Below are 22,273 nucleotides of genomic sequence, written 5' to 3' on the forward strand. Positions count from 1 at the left end.
AAAGCTGCTTACAAATGTCAGTTTCCTAAAATAGTTTATCAGTCTTCTGAAATTTTGTCCTGAAAATCAAGAAGTCACATTTTTAAAGTTCATCAGCTAACATAATAGCACAATACCTGGTATGTATTGTGATTGCTTAATAGAAACTTGTTGATTAATTGTTAATATCTTTTTTTTTTTGGAGGGGGGAAGGCAGGGCAATTGGGGTTAAGTGACTTGCCCAAGGTCACACAGCTAGTAAATCTGTCTAGTGTGAGGCCGAATTTGAACTCAGGTCTTCCTGACTCCAGGGCCGGTGCTCTACTCACTGCGCCACCTGGCTGCCCCAATTGTTAATATCTTAAAGCTAAATTAACAGCTTGACCAGGAATTTACTGTCAACTAAAAGTCTATTTTCTTCATCAGTGTTAGAAGAGTGACCGTAAATACATTCCATCACTTTAATACACATTGTACAGTGTGAAGAAATTTAAATGACCTTTGAGAAGATAAATTTGGGAAGAGTATCTAAAAAGAAATTTATGCTGAGAATTTTTAGAGGAAGTTGGGGTTCATATTTCTAAGATATCTCTAAGAAAAGATTATAAAAGAGTAGAAAAGATCACAATTATCAAAAAAGATAGTTGGAGGGGGGTGGAGCCAAGATGGCGGCTGGAAAGCAGGGACTAGTGTGAGCTCCCCGCCGAGTCCCTCTAAAAACCTATAAAAAATGACTCTGAACCAATTCTAGAACTGCAGAACCCACAAAATAGCAGAAGGAAGCAGTGCACCAGCCCAGGACAACATGGATGGTCTCTGGGTGAGGTCTATCCTGCATGGAGCTGGGAACAGAGCAGAGCAGAACAGAGCCCAGCGTGGGTGGTGCAGACCAACCAGACCAAGAGCCGGGCGGAGCGTGCTCTAGTGCCCTGAATCAGTGAGCTGCAGCAGTTACCAGACTTCTCAACCCACAAACACCAAAGACAACAGAGAAGGTTAATGGGGAAAGCTGCGGGAGTAGAAGGAGTTCGTGTTTGGGCCAACGGGGCAGTGGAGGTGGGGCAGCTACAGAAGTACAGCTGCAGTTGCTTCCGGCCCCAGGCCCACCTGGTGGGAGAAATTAAGTGGTGGATCAGAGCAGGAGTGAAGAGTCTGCTGAAGATCTAAGTCCAGTCTGGGTTGGGGGTTCTTGGGGAAGGAGGAGTGCTGGTGTGGCAGAGCTGGCGCATCCCCCCAAGCTTGGAACATAGTTCTCTTAACTCTACAAGCTGTCATACCCCGCTGAAAAACTCAAGGATCAAGTGAGTTGGCTGGGAACATGGCCAGGCAGCGAAAACACACCCAGATTCAGTCTCAGACTTTGGAATCTTTCTTTGGTGACAAAGAAGACCAAAACACACAGCCAGAAGAAGTCAACAAAGTCAAAGAGCCTACAACAAAAGCCTCCAAGAAAAACATGAACTGGTCTCAGGCCATGGAAGAGCTCAAAAAGGATTTGGAAAAGCAAGTTAGAGAAGTAGAGGAAAAATTGGGAAGAGAAATGAGAAGGATGCAAGAAAACCGTGAAAAACAAGTCAATGAGTTTGCTACAGGAGACCCTCCCCCAAAATACTGAAAAATACACTGAAGAAAACAACACCTTAAAAAACAGACTAACTCAAATGGCAAAAGAGCTCCAAAAAGCCAATGAGGAGAAGAATGCCTTGAAAGGCAGAATTAGCCAAATGGAAAAGGAGGTCCAAAAGACCACTGAAGAAAATACTACTTTAAAAATGAGATTGGAGCAAATAGAAGCTAGTGACTTTATGAGAAATCAAGATATTATAAAACAGAACCAAAAGAATGAAAAAATGGAAGACAATGTGAACTATCTCATTGGAAAAACCACTGACCTGGAAAATAGATCCAGGAGAGATAATTTAAAAATTATTGGACTACCTGAAAGTCATGATCAAAAAAAGAGCCTAGATCTCATCTTTCAAGAAATTATCAAGGAGAATTGCCCTGATATTCTAGAGCCACAGGGCAAAATAGAAATTGAAAGAATCCACTGATCGCCTCCTCAAATAGATCCCAAAAACAAATCTCCTAGTAATATTGTCGCCAAATTCCAGAGCTCCCAGATCAAGGAGAAAATACTGCAAGCAGCCAGAAAGAAACAATTTGAGTATTGTGGAAACATAATCAGAATAACCTAAGATCTGGCAGCTTCTACATTAAGAGATTGAAGGGCTTAGAATACGATATTCCAGAGGTCAGTGGAGCTAGGATTAAAACCTAGAATCACCTACCCAGCAAAACTGAGTATCATGCTCCAAGGCAAAATATGGATTTTCAATAAAACAGAGGACTTTCAAGCTTTCTCGGTGAAAAGACCAGAGCTGAATAGAAAATTTGACTTTCAAACACAAGAATCAAGAGAAGCATGAAAAGGTAAACAAGAAAGAGAAATCATAAGGGACTTACTAAAGTTGAACTGTTTTTTTTTTTACATTCCTACATAGAAAGATGATGTGTATGATTCATGAGACCTCAATATCATAGTAGCTGAAGGGAATATGCATATATATGTTTATGTATATATATATATAAGTGAATGTGCATGTATGTATATATGTATGTGTGTGTGTGTGTGTATATATATATATATATATATATACAGAGAGAGAGAGAGAGAGAGAGAGAGAGAGAGAGAGAGAGAGAGAGAGAGAGAGGGGACAGGGTGAGGTGAAGATGAAGGGAAGATATCTAAAAGAAATAAAATGAAATTAAGGGATGAGAGGGGAATATATTGAGAGGGAGATAGGGAGAGATAGAATGGGGTGGATTATCTTGCATAAAGGTGGCAAGAGGAAGCAGTTCTGTGGGAGGAGGGGAGAGGGCAGGTGAGCGGGGAAGGAGTGAATCTTGCTCTCATCAAATTTGGCCTGAGGAGGGAATACCATACATACTCAATTGGGTATCTTACCCCACAGGAAAGAAGAGGGAAGAAGATAAAAAGAGGGGGGGATGATGGAAGGGGAGGGCAGATAGGGGTGGAGGTAATCAAAAACAAACACTTTGGAAAGGGGACAGGGTCAAGGGAGAAAATTCAATAAGGGGGATGGGTTGGGAAGGAGCAAAATATAGTTAGTCTTTCACAACATGAGTATTGTGGAAGGGTTATACATAATGCTATACATGTGGCCTATGTTGAATTGCTTGACTTCTTAGGGAGGGTGGGTGGGAAGGGAAGAGGGGAGAGAATTTGGAACTCAAAGTTTTAAAAACAGATGTTCAAAAACAAAAAAAAAAGTTTGCATGCAACTAGAAAATAAGATACGCAGGCAATGGGGTGTAGAAATTTATCTTGCCCTACAAGAAAGGAAGGGAAAAGGGGATGGGAGGGGAGTGGGGTGACAGAGGGGAGGGCTGACTGGGGAACAGGGCAACCAGAATATATGCCATCTTGGAGTGGGGGGGAGGGTAGAAATGGGGAGAAATTTTGTAATTCAAACTCTTGTGAAAATCAATGCTGAAAACTAAATATATTAAATTAAAAAAAAAAAAGATAGTTGAGAACCCCAGCAACTATTAAAACATACACCCAATTCTCATCCATATAATGTTCAGTGTTCTTATCCAGGTTATACTTTATGAAAACTTGAGAAGGAAAAAGGATTTTACTTAATTTCTATAGCCAACTATGTCTTCGTATTCATAGTTCATAGTTGACAGAGATATAGAGAACATAAAATCCTTTCTTGCATGGTATTTAAAAACAAGATTTGATTTGGTAGACCAAGTCAAGCCTTCAGGACTCATTTCTAACAAGGTAGCTCCCATATCTGTATTAAGATCTTAAAGGAGCCTGTGACAGAAATAAATACAGCAAACTAGATTATAGAAGGACTTGAATACCAGATGAAATTGAAAAGAGACACGTGTGGGGTGGTAGAAAGATCCTTGGCCTTGGTATTATTTGGTTAATCAGGGATGCAGAACCTGCAGCCTCAAGGCCACATGTTGCCCTCTAGGTCCTTGAGTGCGGTCTTTTGATGGAGTCCAAGTTTTACAGAACAAATTAAGGGGATTTGTTCTGTGAAGTTTGGATTCTGTAAAAGTCACTTGAGGACCTAGAGGTCCACATGTGGCCTTGAGACCACAGGTTCCCCACTCTGGGTTAGATCATTAGGTTAGAGCCCTGAGGCTGTAGAATTTATTTTTCAACCAGGGGCAACTTATTTAACCTCTGAGCCTCCATTTCCTTATTTGTAAAATCAGGATAATAATTCTTACACGATTGTGAGAAAAATATTTTGCAAATCCTAAAGCACCATATTAAATGTGAATTTTTGTTTTATTTTGAAGGCCCTGGGGAACCACTAGAAGGTTTTTGAGTAGGGGCATACATTGATCATTTTTGTGAATTAATAAGATTGCCAGTCGAGTGATGAATTGACTAGAGAAGGGAGACTTGTAAGAAACTGTTGGAGTAGTCTGGGTGAGAAGTCATGGGAGCCTAAACTAGCATAGTGGCAATGTGAGTAGAAAGGAGAGGATTGCTTTGACAGATATTTTGAGGTACATCAGAAGGATATGGCCAGTGTTAGGGAGGGGGGAAAGTTGAAGATGATTGAGATTTCCAATGAAGGAGACTGGGGAAATGGTGGGGTTGAGTTTTGCAAGAAAGAAGTTGTTCAGTCTTTTTGAGTTTTGTCTGACTCTTCATGACCCCATTTCGAGTTTTCTTGGCAAAGATACTGGAATAGTTTGCCATTTCCTTCTCCAGCTATTTTACAGATGAGGAAGTTGAGACAGGGTGAAGTGACTTGCCCAGGATCACACAACTAGCATGTGCCTGAGGCCAGATTTGAACTGTGAAGGACTGTTAAGGGGTCCCCTGAACTTGTCTTCTTGAGTTGCCATATTTTTTGGAAACACTGTACCCAGAGTATGCAGGAGATCCTGAATGTACAGAACTTGCCACCCTTGCTGCCCCCCCCCCCCCAGCTGACATAATTTATTTTTTGCATCTCAAACTTTTGTGCGTCCTTGGGAGTCAAGACAGGTGCCAGATAGTTTGCACTAGGCTTGTGCAGCTGGTATGCTTGTATATAAGGAGACCATTATATCTTCATGGTCTAGCAGTTCTCAAGGAAAAAGAATGTGGCTTTTGCCTCCCCTTCTGGAAGGGTTTTGTCCTTTTCTACCTTTACTGTACCTTTTCCCTCCCATGCCATGCCCATTTAGGTGGAGATTCTGATATTTCCTCCTTCCTTTGTTCTGCTCTCATAAATATGCACACTTATGTAAGAACTGTGAACTGTTTGCTCTGGCTTTGGGTTCCATGTGCATGTAATAAACCTAGTTTTCATGTAAGTTTCATGAAGTTGTGATTTCCTGTTGACAGAACTCAGGAAGAGGAATCTTCTTGACTCCCAGGCCCAGCACTCTATGCACTATGCCACCTAGCCGCTTAAAGAAGTTTGGGTTCAGCTGTAAACATAAATTTGAGGTGGTAGCACATCATTCTAAGTAAGAATCGAAGTAAGGGTGCAGCAGGTAATTGGAAATGGAGGAGAGATTGGGTTTTGGAAATACAGCCATCTTATATTTGGTTGGAACTGATAATTGAAGCCGAGTGAATGGATAAGGAAGAGAGAGAGAGAGAGACAGAGAGAGAGAGAGAGAGAGACAGAGAGGAGAGAGAAAGAGACAGAGACAGAAGCAGAGGGACAGAGACAGAGAGAGAGAAAAGCCAGGGATACAAACTTGAGGAAGGTTTTTGGTGTTGGAGGAAGAGAAGTTAGCAAAGGAAAACAAGAGTGATTAGAGTGGTAAAAAACTATGATGTCATGTTATTCTGGGTGGGAAGAATATTAAGGAATAAAAAGTCTTTGCATTTGATCAGGAAGAGGTGATTAGTAATTTTTGCCTGATGAGTTTTAATAATATAGTAAAAACCAAATTGCAGTTTGGTTAAGGAATGAAGCATATGATAAAGAAGTAGAGGAAGCAAGTGTGAACTACTTTTGGAGCAGCTAGGTGGCACAGTGAGTAGATCACCGGCCCTGGAGTCAGGAGGACCTGAGTTCAAATCCGGCCTCAGACACTTGACACATGTACTAGCTGTGTGATCCTGGGCAAGTCACTTAAACCCAATTGCCCTGCCAAAAAAAAAACACCTAAAAAAAATGTAAGCTACTTTTGTTAGAAGTTTGACAGTGAAAGGAAGGGGAGAAAAGTGTAGATAGGATTGTGGAGCAAGAGGAAGTAAAAGAATTTTTTCCCCCTAACTATTAGTACAACCTGAACAAACTTGTTGAGGGCAAGGAGCCAGCCAGTGGAGGGGGGAAAATTGCTAGAGCAAGGTCCCAGAAGGAATAGGATCCAGGACAAAGTAAAAGAGTTCACCTTGGCATGGTAATCCTTTGAGGCTAGAGGGAAAGAAAAGAGGATTAGTGAAGATGAGTTTTGAAATGTGGAGGAAGGGAAATTGAACTTATTCATATGCATTGGCCCTGTTCTTTTTTCCCCATTTAATATTTTTATGCTTTTTAAAAAAACCTCAGGATTGTTTTCCAATATATACCCCACATTGAATGCTCAAAAATTTGAGCAAAACTATATCTGACATTATATGCAGTAGTCTACCTTTCTACTGAAGGGAGGGAAGTGTGTTTCATCATTAGTTTTCTGGGACCAAGATTAATTATTACAATTTCATATATTATCTCTATTCTCCTAGCTTTGCAGTATTCATATAATTTCCCCCATGTTTCTGTAGATTCCTTGTATTTATAATTTCTTATAGCTCAATCATATTCTGTTACATTCGTATGTCTCAATTTACTTAGCCCTTCCCTAACTGATGGGGCCCCATTTTGTTTTTAGGTGGTTTTTGGTTTGGTTTTGTTTTGCTCCTACTAATAGTGCTGCTATGTATATTTTTTGTTTGAATATATTTCTTCTTGTTATAGATTTCCTTGCAGGTATATGCCCCGAAGTTTGATGACTAAGTTGAAGGGTACAAAGAGTTCAGTAACCTTGCAAAATTCTGAATTATTTTTCAGAATAGTTGGACCAACTCACAGCTACCTCAATAATTTGTCGGTGTACCTGTTTCCCCAAAGCTTCCCCAGCGTTGACCATTTCTGTCTTTTATTATCTGTACCAGTGTGTTGGGCATAAGGGGAATCTCAGAATTGTTTAAATTGTCATTCTCTTAATATTAGTAACAGAGCAGGCTTTCATGTAGTTTTTGATAGTTCGCATTTCTTCTTTTGAGACTGTTCATTTCCTTTGACATGAACTTGTCTTGGATAATTGGCCTTAATCTTTTAAGGAAACTAGGAAGCGGGGTCATCTGATGCATGAGACAAGTTGGACCTGGGGATGGAGTTGAGGTGGTAGGCAACTAGCATTTGCTTACACTATGCCAAGCTCTGGGGATACTAATGCAAGTTAAGAGAAAGACCGTCCCTGCCCTCGAGTAGCTTACATTCTGACTGCACTTGAAAAGGCAACTGAAAAGGTTGTAGGGGTGGGGATTGAGAGAAGGAACCTACCTACCTGGTTATGGAGACAAAGTCTGGGGAATCAGAAGTACACCTGGTAGGGGAATGAAGGACTGCTGACCTGGGCTTATCCCCCAAAAGTTAATGACTTGTGGAAAATGGAGAAGGGATAGATTTACTTCGGTGATTGTGACACAGATGAATAAATAGACGTCACAGTGACAGACGTGACAGTGAAGTCCTAGTTGAGGTTACATGGCATATTTCTAGTGGACCCAGGTTCAAAAAAAGTTAAATTTGGCTGAACATGCACTGTATGTAGGAGAATAGTATGCCCAATTGTGGATGACCTTGAATGTCAGTCAGGAATAGGGAACAAGTAGCCCTCAAGATTTTTGAGTAGAGACAGTATTATAGCAGTACATTAGGGAGACTCTTCTAATCAGGCCGTTTAGGATGTATGGGAGAAGGGATAGACTGGAGCAGGGATTCTTCACTGTTTTGGGTCTGTTTGGTGAAGCCTAAGGACCCCTTTTCATGATACTGTTTTTAAAGGCACAGAATAAAATACAAAGGAGACGAATGATATTGAAATGTAGTTGTCAAAATATTTTTAAAAAACTAGTCATGAACTTCATGACTAGAAAAAGAAAGGGAAACATAGGAGTAGCAACGATCCTCTATTAAGATCATACCAAAGGCAAAACCATCCCTGCCCCCGGGGTGCGTGTGTTACCAGTAGAGGGGATAAGACAATGACACAGGTGACTATAACATGCGGTATTACTGGACAAATGCATTAGAGAATCATAAAATGAAGTGTTATATGAGGTTTGAGAGGTAATAGGTAGTGAAAAATTGTTGTTCAGAGTAGAGATAGTAGATGAGGTAGCATTCGAGTTGGACTTTAAAGGTCTGAACTTAATGAGGTTGTAATTTAGGGAACTGGAAGTTTTTTGAGGGTAGAGAAGACATGATGAAAGTGGCATTTAAGGAAGATAAATACTAGTATTTGCCCTCATCTCTAACTCCATACTACTTATTCTAGGTACGTTATTTTATACCATTGGTTACTCTACTAGGTCATTTGCTCCAACTCATGGACCCTGGGCAGTTCAAGACCTAGGATTGTCCCTCCTCTAGCAGGATATAATTTTACTTGAAACTTAATACCGGAGCTTATGCATTCATATGACTTTTGCCTCCTTACAAAAGTTACCTGGAGAAACTATATACAAATTTACCCCCAGAACCTTCCTAGTATTATTTGCCAGCTACTCTGTGTTCTTTTAGAATGCCAGGAGAGTGACTGACCTAGAGAGAAAGAGACTCATTCCTCTTCTGAGAATATACAGAGTTATTGACAAGTTACTGGTGCCTAGGAATATCTGCACCTTGCTCTGAGTGCCAGAGCTACTGCTGTAGAACTCAAGGGGTTCCATTTCCTTGGTATATGTGTGGGAGAAGTGTTTCTGGCATCTTAAACTGGAATTCATAACAGTTCTTTTTTAAAAAGTACTTTTAAAATAACTAAATTTAAAAGGATTTTACAAAAGAAAAACAAACCGTATTATGAATTCCAAGATGAAGGAAGCTACCTCAGATACAGGACAACTAAGTGTTGCATCAGGAGTCAGGAAGATCATAGTTCAAATCCAGCCTCAAATACTTCTTAGCTGTGTGACCTTGAGCAAGTCACATAGCTCCTATTTACCTCAGTGCCTCATCTGTAAAATGAAGACACACCGGAGAAGAAAATGTCCAGCTACTCTAGTATCTTTGCCAAGAAAAACTCCATGGACAAAGTCCATGAGATCGTGTAGTCAGACATGACTGAATGACTGAACAGCCACCACCACCACCTCAGATACATCTTGTTTTGAGGTGCCAGATACTTCACAAACAAGAACCAAATAAAACCTCTTAGAAGGTACATTTCCAGGAAAAAAAAAGGACTTATTGTTTGTTTACAGAAAGGTATGATGAACTCTTTAGTGTTGACAAGTGTAGCATTGCCAATAACTTTTTGGTTTTTTACTAGAGTTTTGTCCTCTTCATTTTGGTTTTATTTTCACTTTTTGGCTCTACTTTCTTCCCTGTATCACTTTATACAAATCTTCCCATGTTTCTCTGGCATTCTTTGTAGTGTGGCAATAGTCTGTTACATTCACATTGCTATAATTTATTTAGCCATTACCCAACTATTTTGACACATTTTGTTCCCAGATTTTTGTTCTTATAAATCATGCTGCTATGAACATTTCTTTTTGTACGCGAGAATCTTTTCTTGCTGTCAGTACATTCTTGAGTTACAAGTCCCGCGGTCTGAGTTAAAAACAATTTAATAACTTTTCTGTGATGCACTTTTCTGTAGAAATTACATTATGACAAGTAGTTAAGTGAACTTGAAATGGCACTGTTAGTACTTTAATTGAGCTACATTGTTCAGTAAATAGACTTTTTAGTTGGCTTAGGGATGTGTGGGCTTGGAAATTCCCTTTTATGTCTGTTGTCTCAGGGCAACATAGATAGCTAAATTTGAAGAGGTTTATCACCAAGTTAGCAACAGTGGAATAAATGTTTTGGCCACAGCAACTCTTCTAGAGCATCTAACAAAATTAAAAGGGGATTATCGTGCTCTATTGGTGGTAGGATTACTCATACCAAGTATCAAGTCTCTGTTAAAATCCCACGTCTACATGAAGCCTTTTCCAACCCTTCTTACTTCTAGTGCCTTCTATCTTTTCATTATTTTCCATTTATCCTGCATATAGCTTGTTTGTACATATTTGTTTGCTTCTTGTTTCCCCCAGTAGTTTGTGAGCTCCTTGAGGTCAGGGACTGCCTTTTGTTTATTTTGTATCCCCAGCACTTAGCACAGTGCTTGGCATATAGTAAGCATTTAATAAATGCTTATTGATTGACTAATTTATTTTGTGCTCCCTTTACTTAGCATAGTGCCCGACCAAAAAATAGGTGGTTAATAAATGTTTGTTGATGACTTGCCTGCTTGGTGTTCCTTCTCAGTCCCTAACAATACTTTGCACAAAATAGGAATTCAGTAAATAACTGATTGAATGACATTGTAAAAATAGCCTGTTTTCATATGGATATGCATATAAATTTAGATAATTTGTTCTGATTTTATTGTATATGAGAGTCTACATTTTACACTTAAAATTTAGTTGACAGTTATTTATATTTCCACCAGATGGCCCTCTCAGCGTGTAAGGAGCTACTAAGCAAAATTAGTTATATTTACAGGTCATTTGAACTATTGTTGAAAAATATCAGAATTTAGCCCATAACTCATAGTAAAAGTAATTGAATTTTAAAAATTAAAATATTTGTGACAATATTCAATAGAATTCATGGAGGAAAGCATAGTAATAGATAACTTAAAGATTTTATTACTTGTAGCTAGTAATATCTATGTACAAATGAGATTTGGCTTGCATGTTTAAACCAAAGTTAAATACTTTTTCAGTTACTTAGGAAAAGTTTCAATACAAAATGCAACATGCCACTTTATGCCATGTGAACTATTTATTGTCAACTGCTATAATGTATCAAACATAGTAGAATTCTTTAGCAATATAGATCTGGAATAAACTTGGGTGGTAGTCACATTTAATCAATTGGCTTTTTTTTTTTAAATCATAACTGATTAGAGTTACCTAGTGGATTACCTAATGGTCAGGATTATGAATTCTACCATTGTCAAATCAGCTTGTTTTTTCAAAGATGCAGAAAGCTATGTGTTTAGATATACTTTTCATGGTTTTTTTTTTTCTGGTTATGTGACAGTTTAACAGACCCCTTGGTTTCGTTTCCAAATTATGACTTTCATTTGTCTATCTGCAGCAACATTAGCCTACCACTGCAAATAAAAAATTTACTGGTTCATGGCATTTTAAAAACCAAATCGACAGAATTAACTCATATGCTCAATATATGGACTTTCTGGCTTTGTAGGCTATTCATTGGCTGGTGAGAAGAGTGAATTTGCTCAGATGGTAACAGGTCACATTTATATAGTGCTTTAGATTTCAGAAGTCTATTTGTTAATAATGTGGACTAATATCTCACGATTCCTTAATTCCTTCCCTCAATCTATTCAGACAAGAGCATATGCAAGACACTAGTTGCATGGTTCACCTAATTGATAGTCACATGACATAAATCAACTCCCAAGTATGTTGTTGAGTCATTTCGGTGTCTGACTCTTCGTGATCCCATTAGGGGTTTTCTTGCCAGAGATACTGGAGGGGTTTGGCATTTCCTTCTCCTGCCAGTTTTATAGATGAGGAAGCTGGGGCAAACAGGATTCAGTGACTTGCCCAGGGTCACACAACTAGTTAGTGAGTAAGGCAAAACTCAGGAAGAGTTCTTCCTAACTCCAAATCTGGCACTCTATCCACAGTGTCCCTAGCTGCCCATCTCAAGTATGTATTCATGAGTAATTTTTATGGTTTAAGTTAGAAGTTTTAAATTTCAAAGTGGTTTTTCTTTTCTGCTCAGCTTTTTTCTGTTCCATTTGTCTGTGGTAAGGAAACGCAAACTAATTTTGGTATTATCTAGTCCAAAATAATTAGGAGATGCCAATTGACAAATTCCCAGCATACATACCTACTTGTTGAAGAACACCTGTTCACATAGGATTAGGGCATTCCAATTAGGTAAACTCTCTTTTTGGGACTGATTTCCCCTTGTCCCCTTACCCTTCAAGAAATATACTTCTAGGACAAATTCAAATCTAGATACTTTTTTTTTCTCCTACACATAATAAATTCCCTTTGGTCCCTCCTCTAATGTTTTTTCAGGATTAATTATAACTGAGAGAAACTTCCTTGAACAGTCTTCCAATGTGGGACCTTTCTCCCCCTTAAGATAGGCATCTCTTGAACTCAAAAACCATTTTAAATAATATCTCTCATTTTTAAATTTTCTCCTGTCAATAGACATACAACCCTCTTCCATTTGTGGATAGCCATCACTTAAGGACACATGTAGACATACATGCATGTGCATACATACATTCTGGGACTTCAATCTCTCCACCATCCCTTTTCTTGATACTTGTGTTCCAGGATAGTCTCTCTTGCCCTGAAGTAACTTCTTCTAACATGTTTCTGTTAGAATGCTATCTGAAGACTACAAAGGAATTGGTTACTTTATAGAATTAGAAAAAAATCATAAAAAAATTAGATTTTTGGGGGGAAAAATCTTAGGATTCCAAGGGAAATAAAAAGAAAAAATAGGAATGAAAGGAGCATAGCAGTACCAGATCTTAAACTGTATTTTGAGGCAATAATCAGAAAAACAATTTGGTAGTAGTTAAAAAGCAGATAAATGGAAAAGAATAGATAATAAGCAAGCTGCAAAATAGCATAACCTAGTAGCCCAATTTGTCATAAATCCAAGAACACAAACTATAAGGGAAGGATTTGCTATTCAACAAATATTGCTAGAAAAAATGGAAAGTAGTGTGGCAGAAAATAGGCTTAAACCAAAATTTTATATACTGCAATACAAAAAGCAATCTTAGAGTAAAAGATTATATCATAAAACCTCCACACAAACAAAAAGTTAGAGAAGAATAGAAGGCATGAATATCCTTCAGATCTTTGGTTGGTGGAAAAATAGTAACCAAATAAAGAATAGAGGAGATCACAGAAGATAGAATAAATAATTTTGGTTCTATAAAATTTAAAATCTTTCTCATGAATAAAACTAAGTAGAGTAAGAGGGAAAGTTTTAGGGGAAAGTCTTCAGATTATATATCCAAGGTATGTACGGATTTGACACTAATCCATAATACTAAGATCCAATAGATAAAGTATACAAATAGTTTGCCTTTCTTTTTAAGGTATCAACAACCATTACACATGTCCCAGCTCACTAATTTAAAGGGGAAAATTAAATCATTTTAAGGTTTTATTTTTTTACCCATTAAATTGACAAAGTTGAGACAGAAAAGTCAATTTTGGAGGAGCTGCAAAGAGAAACGGTCACACTAATATCTTGTTGATGGAGCTGTGACTTGGAAAACAATTTTGAATAATATAAAAAAAGTCCCTAAAAGGATCAAAGCCCTTAACCACACCATCCCACTAGAAGCTGGTAAAATTTACTTGGGCCAAGTGGTCTGGAAGAGGGGCCAGGGCATGAATATGTTGCATGTATTTTTGTCTTGTCTTTCATTATCTGTTGATACATTTTTTTATATCCATTATGAAAGTAGTGAATTTCAGAGAAAAGGATGATATTAAGAGTTCTGTCAGTTATCATCCAATGTAGACTCTGATTTGGTACAGAACTACTAAATACATATTAAAGAACTGAACTTAATTAAATTTTAATGTAATTCTTAAAATCCATATACATATTTCATGATGAATGCATGAACAGTTCTAAATAATGATTTGCAAACTTATTCCAGGAACTAAGCATTTCTGAGTATTTCTGATCATATAAACATTCATTTCTGCAGTTTGATAGTATGAAAATAAAGCCATAACTTTTTAAAATCAGTTGTTAGAAAAGAGTACCCTTTTTTGAATAAGGTTATATCTTAGTGTATAATTTTATTATAAAATCTGTTTTAACTTTTTAATTTTATGCTTTAATTACAGAAGACTAAATGATGTACACGCGTATTTTAACTTTTTAATTATACTTTAATTACAGAAGACTAAATCATGTAAATGTATGTTTTACCAAAAAAAAATTGGAAAAATAACTTTTATATTTTCTTTTCTAGGCAGGTAGGGGGCACAGTGGGATAGAGTCCCAGGCCTGGAGTCAGGAACACCTGAGTTCAAATATGACCTCAGACACATTCCAGCTCTGTGACCTATGACATGTCACTTAACTGCTGTTAGCCTCAATTTTCTCATCTGTGAAAGGGAGATAAACAGCACTTACTTCCTAGGGTTATTGTGAAGATCAGATGAAATGATAATTGTAAAGCTCTTGGCACAGGGTCTGGCACGCAGTAAACACTATATAAATGTTAGCTGCTATTATTATTGATGATAATATGAAATTTATTTTTTCAAATAAGATCTCATGTAAAAATTGTAGAAATTTAACCTATTGAAAAACAATAAGCACTTAGTAAGCACTTAATCTTAAATATATTGCATTATACTTATGTTGCAGTTTGCAATAAATTTCAGTTTGTGAGTTTGTAGTTTGCTAGTTTTTACAGCAGTATGACATGTGATTTTGATTTAAATTTTAAAATGTTCTTTAAATTTTAATTTTTATATATTCTTTAAGAATAAATGTTTTCTTTTCTTTTCATGTGTATACCAAGCAGGGTACATTTTTTCTCACATCAATACAATTAGTCAATTAATATTTATTAAGCAAGATGGTTCTAGAGATACAGGTACACAGATTGAAACAATTCCAGCTCATCAGGAGCTTACGTTCTAATGTAGATAATAAATACATATAAAGACATATATAGCATAAATATAAGGTTAATAAATACAAATATATAGAAAGTAGTTAAATATAAAAATAGTTGTATAACACTACCAATTGGGAAAATACAGAAAGGCTTCATACAGAAGATGGTGCTTGAGGTGCATCTTAAAAGAAAAAGAGACTTTGAGGGTGAAAATGGAATTAAGAAATAAATGCTTTCCAGGCATGGGGGATGACCAGTACAAAAGCATGAGGATGGGAGATGGAATGTCAAGTGGGATGAGCAGAGAGCAGGCCCATTTGACTGGATGGTAGAGTAGGGGGTGGGGAATAATGTCTGATGAGTCTGGAAAGGTAGGCCAGGGCTAGATTTTGCAGGGCTTTAAAAAGTAAACAGAGAAGTTTGTATTTTATCCTAGCAGCACTTAGAAAGCTGCTAGAATTTGAGTAGGGGAGTCACATGATCAGATCTATACTTAACTAAAATTACTTTGGGGGCAGAGCCAAGATGGCAGCTGGAAAGCAGGGACTTCTTAAGCTCTCCCCCAGATCACTCCAAACACCTGTAAAAAATGGCTCCGAACAAATTCTAGAGCTGCAGATCCCACGAAATAGCAGAGGGAAGCAGGGCTCCAGCCCAGGAAAGCCTGGATGGTCGCTGGGAAGGGTCTATTGCACGGAGCTGGGAGCGGAGCAGAGCACAGCCCACTGTGGGCCGTGCCAGGATCAACCAGACCGGGAGCCAGGTGAAACAGGTCGTAGGGCCCTGAATCATTGAGCTGTGGCGGCTACCAGACTTCTCAATCCACAAATGCCAAAGACAACAGAGAAGGTTAGTGGAAAAGCTGCTAGATCAGAGTGAAACCCTGTGGGAAGAATTAAGTGGCAGATAAGAGCGGGAGTGCAGAGCCTGCTTGGATCTGTGTGTTGGTCCGGGTTGGAGGTTCTTGGGAGAGGAGGAGCACTGGTGTGGCAGAGTTTGCTGTGTAAAAGTAGGTGTGAAAATAGCAGCACAGCCCCTAAAGCTTGGGACAAAGTACTCTCTACAAGTAGTCATACCCTGACAGAAAGCTCAAGGGTCAAGTAGTTGGCTGGGAACATGAACAGGCAGCGAAAACAGACTCAGACTCAGACTTAGACTTTGGAATCTTTCTTTGGTGACAAAGAACATCAAAACATACAGCCAGAAGAAGTGAACAAAGTCAAAGAGCCTCCAAGAAAAATATGAATTGGTCTGAGGCCATGGAAGAGCTCAAAAAGGATCTGGAAAAGCAAATAAGAGAAGTAGAGGAAAAATTGGGAAGAGAAATGAGAATCATTTGAGAAAACCACGAAAAACAAGTCAACGACTTGCTGAAGGAGACCCAAAAAAATACTGAAGAAAGTAACATTAAAAAGTAGGCTAACTCAAATGGCAAAAGAGCTCCAAAAAGCCAGTGAGGAGAAGGCAGAATTAGATGGATGGAAAAGGTGATCTAAAAGACCACTGAAGAAAATACTACCTTAAAAATTAGATTGGAACGAGTGGAAGCTAGTGACTTTATGAGAAATCAAGATATTATAAAACAGAACCAAAGAAACGAAAAAATGGAAGACAATGAAATATCTCATCGGAAAAACCACTGACCTGGAGAATAGATCCAGGAGAGATAATTTAAAAATTATTGGACTACCTGAAAGCCATGATCAAAAAAAGAGCCTAGACATCGTCTTTCGAGAAATTATCAAGGAGAACTGCCCTGATATTCTATAACTAGAGGGTAAAATAGAAATTGAAAGAATCCACCAATCGCCTCTTCAAAAAGATCCCCAAAAGAAAACTCCTAGGAATATGAATGTTGTCACCAAGTTCCACAGTTCCCAGGTCAAGGAGAAAATACTGCAAACAGCCAGAAAGAAACAATTTGAGTATTGTGGAAACACTCAGGATAACACAAGATCTAGCAGCTTCCACGTTAAGGGATTGAAGAGCTCAGAATATGATATTCTGGAGGTCAAAGGAGTTAGGATTAAAACCAAGAATCACCTACCCAGCAAAACTGAGTATAATACTTAAGGGCAAAATATGGATTTTCAATGAAATAGAGGACTTTCAAGCACTCATGATGAAAAAACCAGAGTGGAATAGGAAATTTGACTTTTAAATACAAGAATCAAGAGAAGCATGAAAAGGTAAACAAGAAAGAGAAATCATAAGGGACTTACTAAAGTTGAACTGTTTTGTTAACATTTCTACATGGAAAGATGATGTGTATGATTCATGAGACCTTTCTCAGTATTAGGGTAGTTGAAGGGAATATACATATATATAGACAGAGGGCACAGGATGAGTTCAATATGAAGGGATATCTAAAAAAATAAAATTAAGGGATGAGAGAGGAATATATTGAGAGAGGGAGAAAGGGAGAGATAGAATGGGTTAAATTATCTGACATAAAAGTGGCAAGAAAAAGCAGTTCATTGGAAGGGAAGAGGGGGCAGGTGAGGGTGAATGAGCGAATCTTGCTCTCATTGGATTTGACTTGAGGAGGGAATAACATACACACTCAATCGGATATCTTACCCCACATGGAAGTAGGGAGAAGGGGAAAAAAAAAGGCGACAATAGAGGGGAGGGCAGATGGGGGAAAAGTAATCAAAAGCAAACACTGAAAAGGGACAGGGTCAAGGGAGAAAATTGAATAAAGTGGGACAAGATAGGATGGAGGGAAATATAGTTAGTCTTTCACAACATGACTACTTATGGGAGTGTTTTGCATAATGATACATGTGTGACCTATGTTGAATTGCCTGCCTTGTTAGAGAGAGTGGGTGGGGAGGGAAGAGAGGAGAGAATTTGGAACTCAAAGTTTTAAAAGCATATGCTCAAAAAAAAATTTTTGTTTTTGCATGCAATTGGGAAATAAGATATACAGGCAATGGGGCATAGAAATCTATCTTGCCCTACAAGAAAGTAAGGGGAAAAGGGATGGGGGAGGGCAGGGGGAGTCGGGTGACAGAAGGGAGGGCTGACTCGGGAATGTGGCAATCAGAATATATGCCATCTTGGAGTGGGGGGGAGGGGAAATGGGGAGAAAATTTGTAACTCAAAATCTTGTGGAAGTCAATGCTGAAAACTAAAAAATATTAAATAAAGTATAGAATTCAACACACAAAAATAAAAGAATAGAAATACTTTGGCTGCTGTGTTTAGGATCAACTGGAATGGGGATAGACTTGAGGGACTTATGGTCATTTAGGTGAGGTGATGAGGGGCTGAGCAAAGGTAGTTATTTGAGTGGAAACAAGGGGTCAAATGTAAAAGATGTCATGATTTGGCAACTGGTTGTATATGTGGGGTGAGGAAGAATGAGCAGTCCAGGATAATTGCCTAGGTTACAAACATAGGCTGAAAGTTGGTGATGCCTTATACAGAAATAAAGAAGTTTGAAAGAGGGAGGAGGGTTAGGGGGAAACACAGTGAATTCAGTTTTGGATATGTTCTAGTGCTGAGCACAGTGCCTAGCACATAGAAAGTACTTAATAAATGTTTATTGACTGATATATTCAATTTATGAAAATAGGTATTTATATAACAGTTTAAGGTTTGTAAAGTGCTTTACAAATAATATCTCATTTGATCCTCACAACAGTTCTGGGAGATAGAAGCTATTAGTTTCCTCCTATTATAGATGAGGAAAGAAGCAGACAGAGGTTACTTGTGACTTGCCCTGGGTCACACAATAAATGTCTGAAGCTAGATTTGAACTCAGGGTCTTTCTGACTGCAAGTCCAGTACTCTATCCATTGTGTCATTTGAAATATCCAGTAGACCATTGGTGGTACAGGACTGGAATTCAGGAGAGACACTGGGGCTGGATTTATAGATATGAGAGTCTGCATATAGATTGTAGTAGTTAAATGCCATGGAAAGGCAGATGAGGTTACTGAAAGAGTATGTAGAAGGAAAAGAGAAGAGGGCCTAGGACAGAACTTTAGGGAACACCCACAGTTAGGGGGTGTAATATGAATAATGAACTAGCAAAGGAGGCTAAGAAGGAGTTTGACAAGTAGGTGCAGAATCGGGAAATACTGGTATCACAGAAACCCAAAGACAGACTATCCAGGAGAGAGTGGCCAACAGTGTCAAATGCAGCAGATGAATTGAGAAGGGTTTAGGATAGAGAAAAGGCCATCATATTTGGCCATCAACAAATTGTAAGTTAACTTTGGAGAGAATTGTTTCAGATTAGTAATGTTATTGCAAGCCACGTTGTAAAGGAATGAGGGGGAGGAAGGGAATTAGAGGCAGCAAGGATGGACAATTTTTCCAAGGAGTTTGTCTGAGAAAGGGAAGGGAGATAAAAGATAATAGCTTGAAGGAGATAGGGAAAGGTTGGGCATCAGGGAGGGGGGAAGAGAATGATTAAGGATATAGTCTGCTGGAGATGGAAAAGGTGGGATCAAGGAGACATGAGGGTAGAGTTGGCCTTGGTAAGAAGAAGGAACATCCTCTGTGCCTAGGGGAAAGGAGAAGAAAGTGCAAGATGATAGCAAGATATTTTGGTATGAAGAGAGCAGGAGAAGAGTTAGTTTCAGATGGAAAAGTAAGAGTCAACGTCCTGGATGGGGCAGTTGGGGGGCAGGGGAGAGAGAGAGAGAGACAGACAGACAGAGAGTGCGTGAGTGCTAAAATGAGGGCCCAGTCAGCAAGCTCGTGGGACTTCCTCCAGCTTTGTCCCATAATCGAGGAGGTAGATCCAGGGCTGAGGTTCAGCTAGAAATAAGGGGAAAGGGATTTAGAAGCAGGGGGTAAAGTAGAGGGTAGAGGTAAAACAGCTAATCATTGGGTTGAGATAATGGCTTCAGAAAGTACTGAGGATTAAAAGGAAGTCTCAGTCAGGATGAAAAATAGGGTTTAGGAAGAATGAGACATAGGGAGAGGTGGAATGATAAGAAGTTGTGGTCAGCTAGGGGAATGTCTTAGTTTTAATTAGAGAGAACAATTGTGGGTAATGGTGAGATCTATTGTGTGATCTACTTTGCCTATGACTGAGGTGGAGTGAAGGAGTAGGTCACGGCATTTAAGGAGGCTGCAGAATTGAGAAGTTAAGGGAATTTGAAGAAGTATCTTTGTGGATATTCACGTCCCCTAGTATAAGGACAGGGATTGAGGAGGTTGATTTTCTACCCCCACTATAATTTGAATTGGGTAGAAAATTTTGATTGTGTAGACTTAAATGAAGGGTATGCCCACTCCCCTTTTAAAGAGACCAGGGTGACCTAGATAAGAGAAAAAGTACAGATGGTGCTGGAGATGATACCTGTGTGAAGATTTCTTCCCATCACCTTCCTTTCCTTAACTTCTTTTCTGCCCTGCCAAAGATATCAAACACAAAAAGAAAGATCCAATATATGACAAACTTTTCATAATAGCATTCTTTGTGGTAGCAAAGAACTGGAAACAAAGTACATACCCATTAATGGGCCAAAGCCTGTATAAATTGTGATAATATAAAATGGAATGTAATTGCCACCTCTTTACTAACGATTCTCAGGTCTACCTAACTAGCCCAAACTTTTCTTCTGACCTCTAGTCTCATATCTCCAGCTGCCTTTCAGAAATCTTGAACTGGATATCTAGTGGGCATCTTAAACTCAGTATGTCCAAAGCTGTACTCATTATCTTTCACCCTAGCCCCTCCCCACTTCCTTTCCCTGTCATCCTCATCAGTAGGGCTTTTGACCTAGAATCTAGGTTGAATTCACACTTCACAGAACAAATCCCCTTAATAAAAAGGATTTGTTCTGTAAAACTTGGACCTAATCAAAAGGCTGCACCCTGGGACCTAGAAGGCTACATGTGGCCTTGAGGCCGCAGGTTCCCCACCCCTGTTAATGATGTCTTCCTAGACTTTTCACTATCTCTCATATCCAATCTATTGCTAAGGCCTATTGATTTCACCTTTGCAACATCTCTCAAATATTCCCCCTTCTCTCCTCAGACACTGCCACCAATCTGGCACAGGCCCTTTGTCACCTCACACTTGAACTACTGCAATAGCCTGCTAATTAGTGGGTCTGCCTGTTGCAAGGCTCTTCAAAGCCCTCTCTAGTACATCTTCCACTCAGCCAACAAAGTGATTTTCCAAAGACTCAGTTCTGACCATGTTATACTCCCAATAAATACCAGTGACTCCCTGTCGTCTCAGATATAATAATAATAATAATAATAATAATAATAATAATAATAATAATAATAATAATAATTGTACTCTGTGCCAGGCAGTATGCTAAGCACATTATAGATATCTCATTTGATTCTCACAACAGCCCTGGGAGATAAGTGCTATTATTATTCCTATTTTATATGTGAGGAAAGTGAAGCAAACCAGAAACCTTATCTCTTATCTCCAGGCATTTTCTCTAGCTGTTCCCTATATATTATTATTATATGTGAGGAAAGTGAAGCAAACCAGAAACCTTATCTCTTATCTCCAGGCATTTTCTCTAGCTGTTCCCTATATATTATTATTATTGTTATTATTGTTGTTGTTGTTATTATTATTATTATATGTTTACTGACAGTTTGACTAATGGATTATTACCAATAATCTATTGATTATATTGCATTAAGAAACAAATATGAGGAATTCAGAGAAATGTGGGAAGACATATGAACTGTTCAAAATGAAGAAAAGAGAAACAAAAGAATGTACAGAACAGCAGCATTGATATTAGCAAAAGCAATGCTTGAGTGGTACTCAGCTAAGGTTAATTACAGTGGTCAGTCTTGGTCCTATGTAACAGAGAGTGAAACATGTTTTTATTTTTCCACTAGAAAGATTGGGGACTTCAGGTGTAGAATATTGAATACAGCTTTGGATATGTTTGTTTGGTTTGACTTACTTTTTTCTTTGTTACAGGAGAGGAATGATTGCATTGTAAGAAAACATAAGACATCAATAAAATTTTTGAAAGAATGCTTCTTGATTCTTCTTCTGTTACTTAAATATCTGATATAGCTGATATCTAGTCCTTCCCTGGAAGAATTTTAATAAGTAGATCACACATATGGAAAGGGGTAGAAGACAAAATGATCTCTTTCAAGACTCAGAATAACTCTTCACTCTAATTGTAAATGTATAACAGCCTTCCTTTCATTTGTATCAATATCAGAGGAAAATTTCTAATGCCACATTACCCTTGTGACACATAAGTAACATTTCAGATATTCAGTGCCTACAGATGAATGTAGTAAAATCAGCCTTATTATCTATCCGTTTTTAATTCAGGCCCATTTTTCTCTTGCAATCTAGCCTAATTTTTCCTACCTCGTACTATTTGTATGTGCATAAAATTACAAACTGATTTTCTTA

The 22,273-nt window shown here is 38.4% G+C and overlaps 1 protein-coding gene across 5 annotated transcripts in view; it reads left to right on the plus strand.

Moving 5' to 3' along the window:
• The window catches only part of GABPB1 (GA binding protein transcription factor subunit beta 1), an 80,186-nt gene that overhangs the window by 26,091 nt on the left and 31,822 nt on the right, over positions 1–22,273 (plus strand). The window contains exon 1 of one of the 5 annotated variants that reach the window (XM_036735004.1): positions 9–119. The exons of the other annotated variants lie outside the window; for them this stretch is intronic. The gene's annotated coding sequence lies outside the window, so the exon portion shown is untranslated. Of the gene's footprint in view, positions 1–8; positions 120–22,273 lie in introns of those variants that run through there. 5 annotated transcript variants of the gene reach the window in all.

Source organism: Trichosurus vulpecula, chromosome 8 (assembly GCF_011100635.1).
Source record: "Trichosurus vulpecula isolate mTriVul1 chromosome 8, mTriVul1.pri, whole genome shotgun sequence".
Taxonomy (NCBI): domain Eukaryota; kingdom Metazoa; phylum Chordata; class Mammalia; order Diprotodontia; family Phalangeridae; genus Trichosurus; species Trichosurus vulpecula.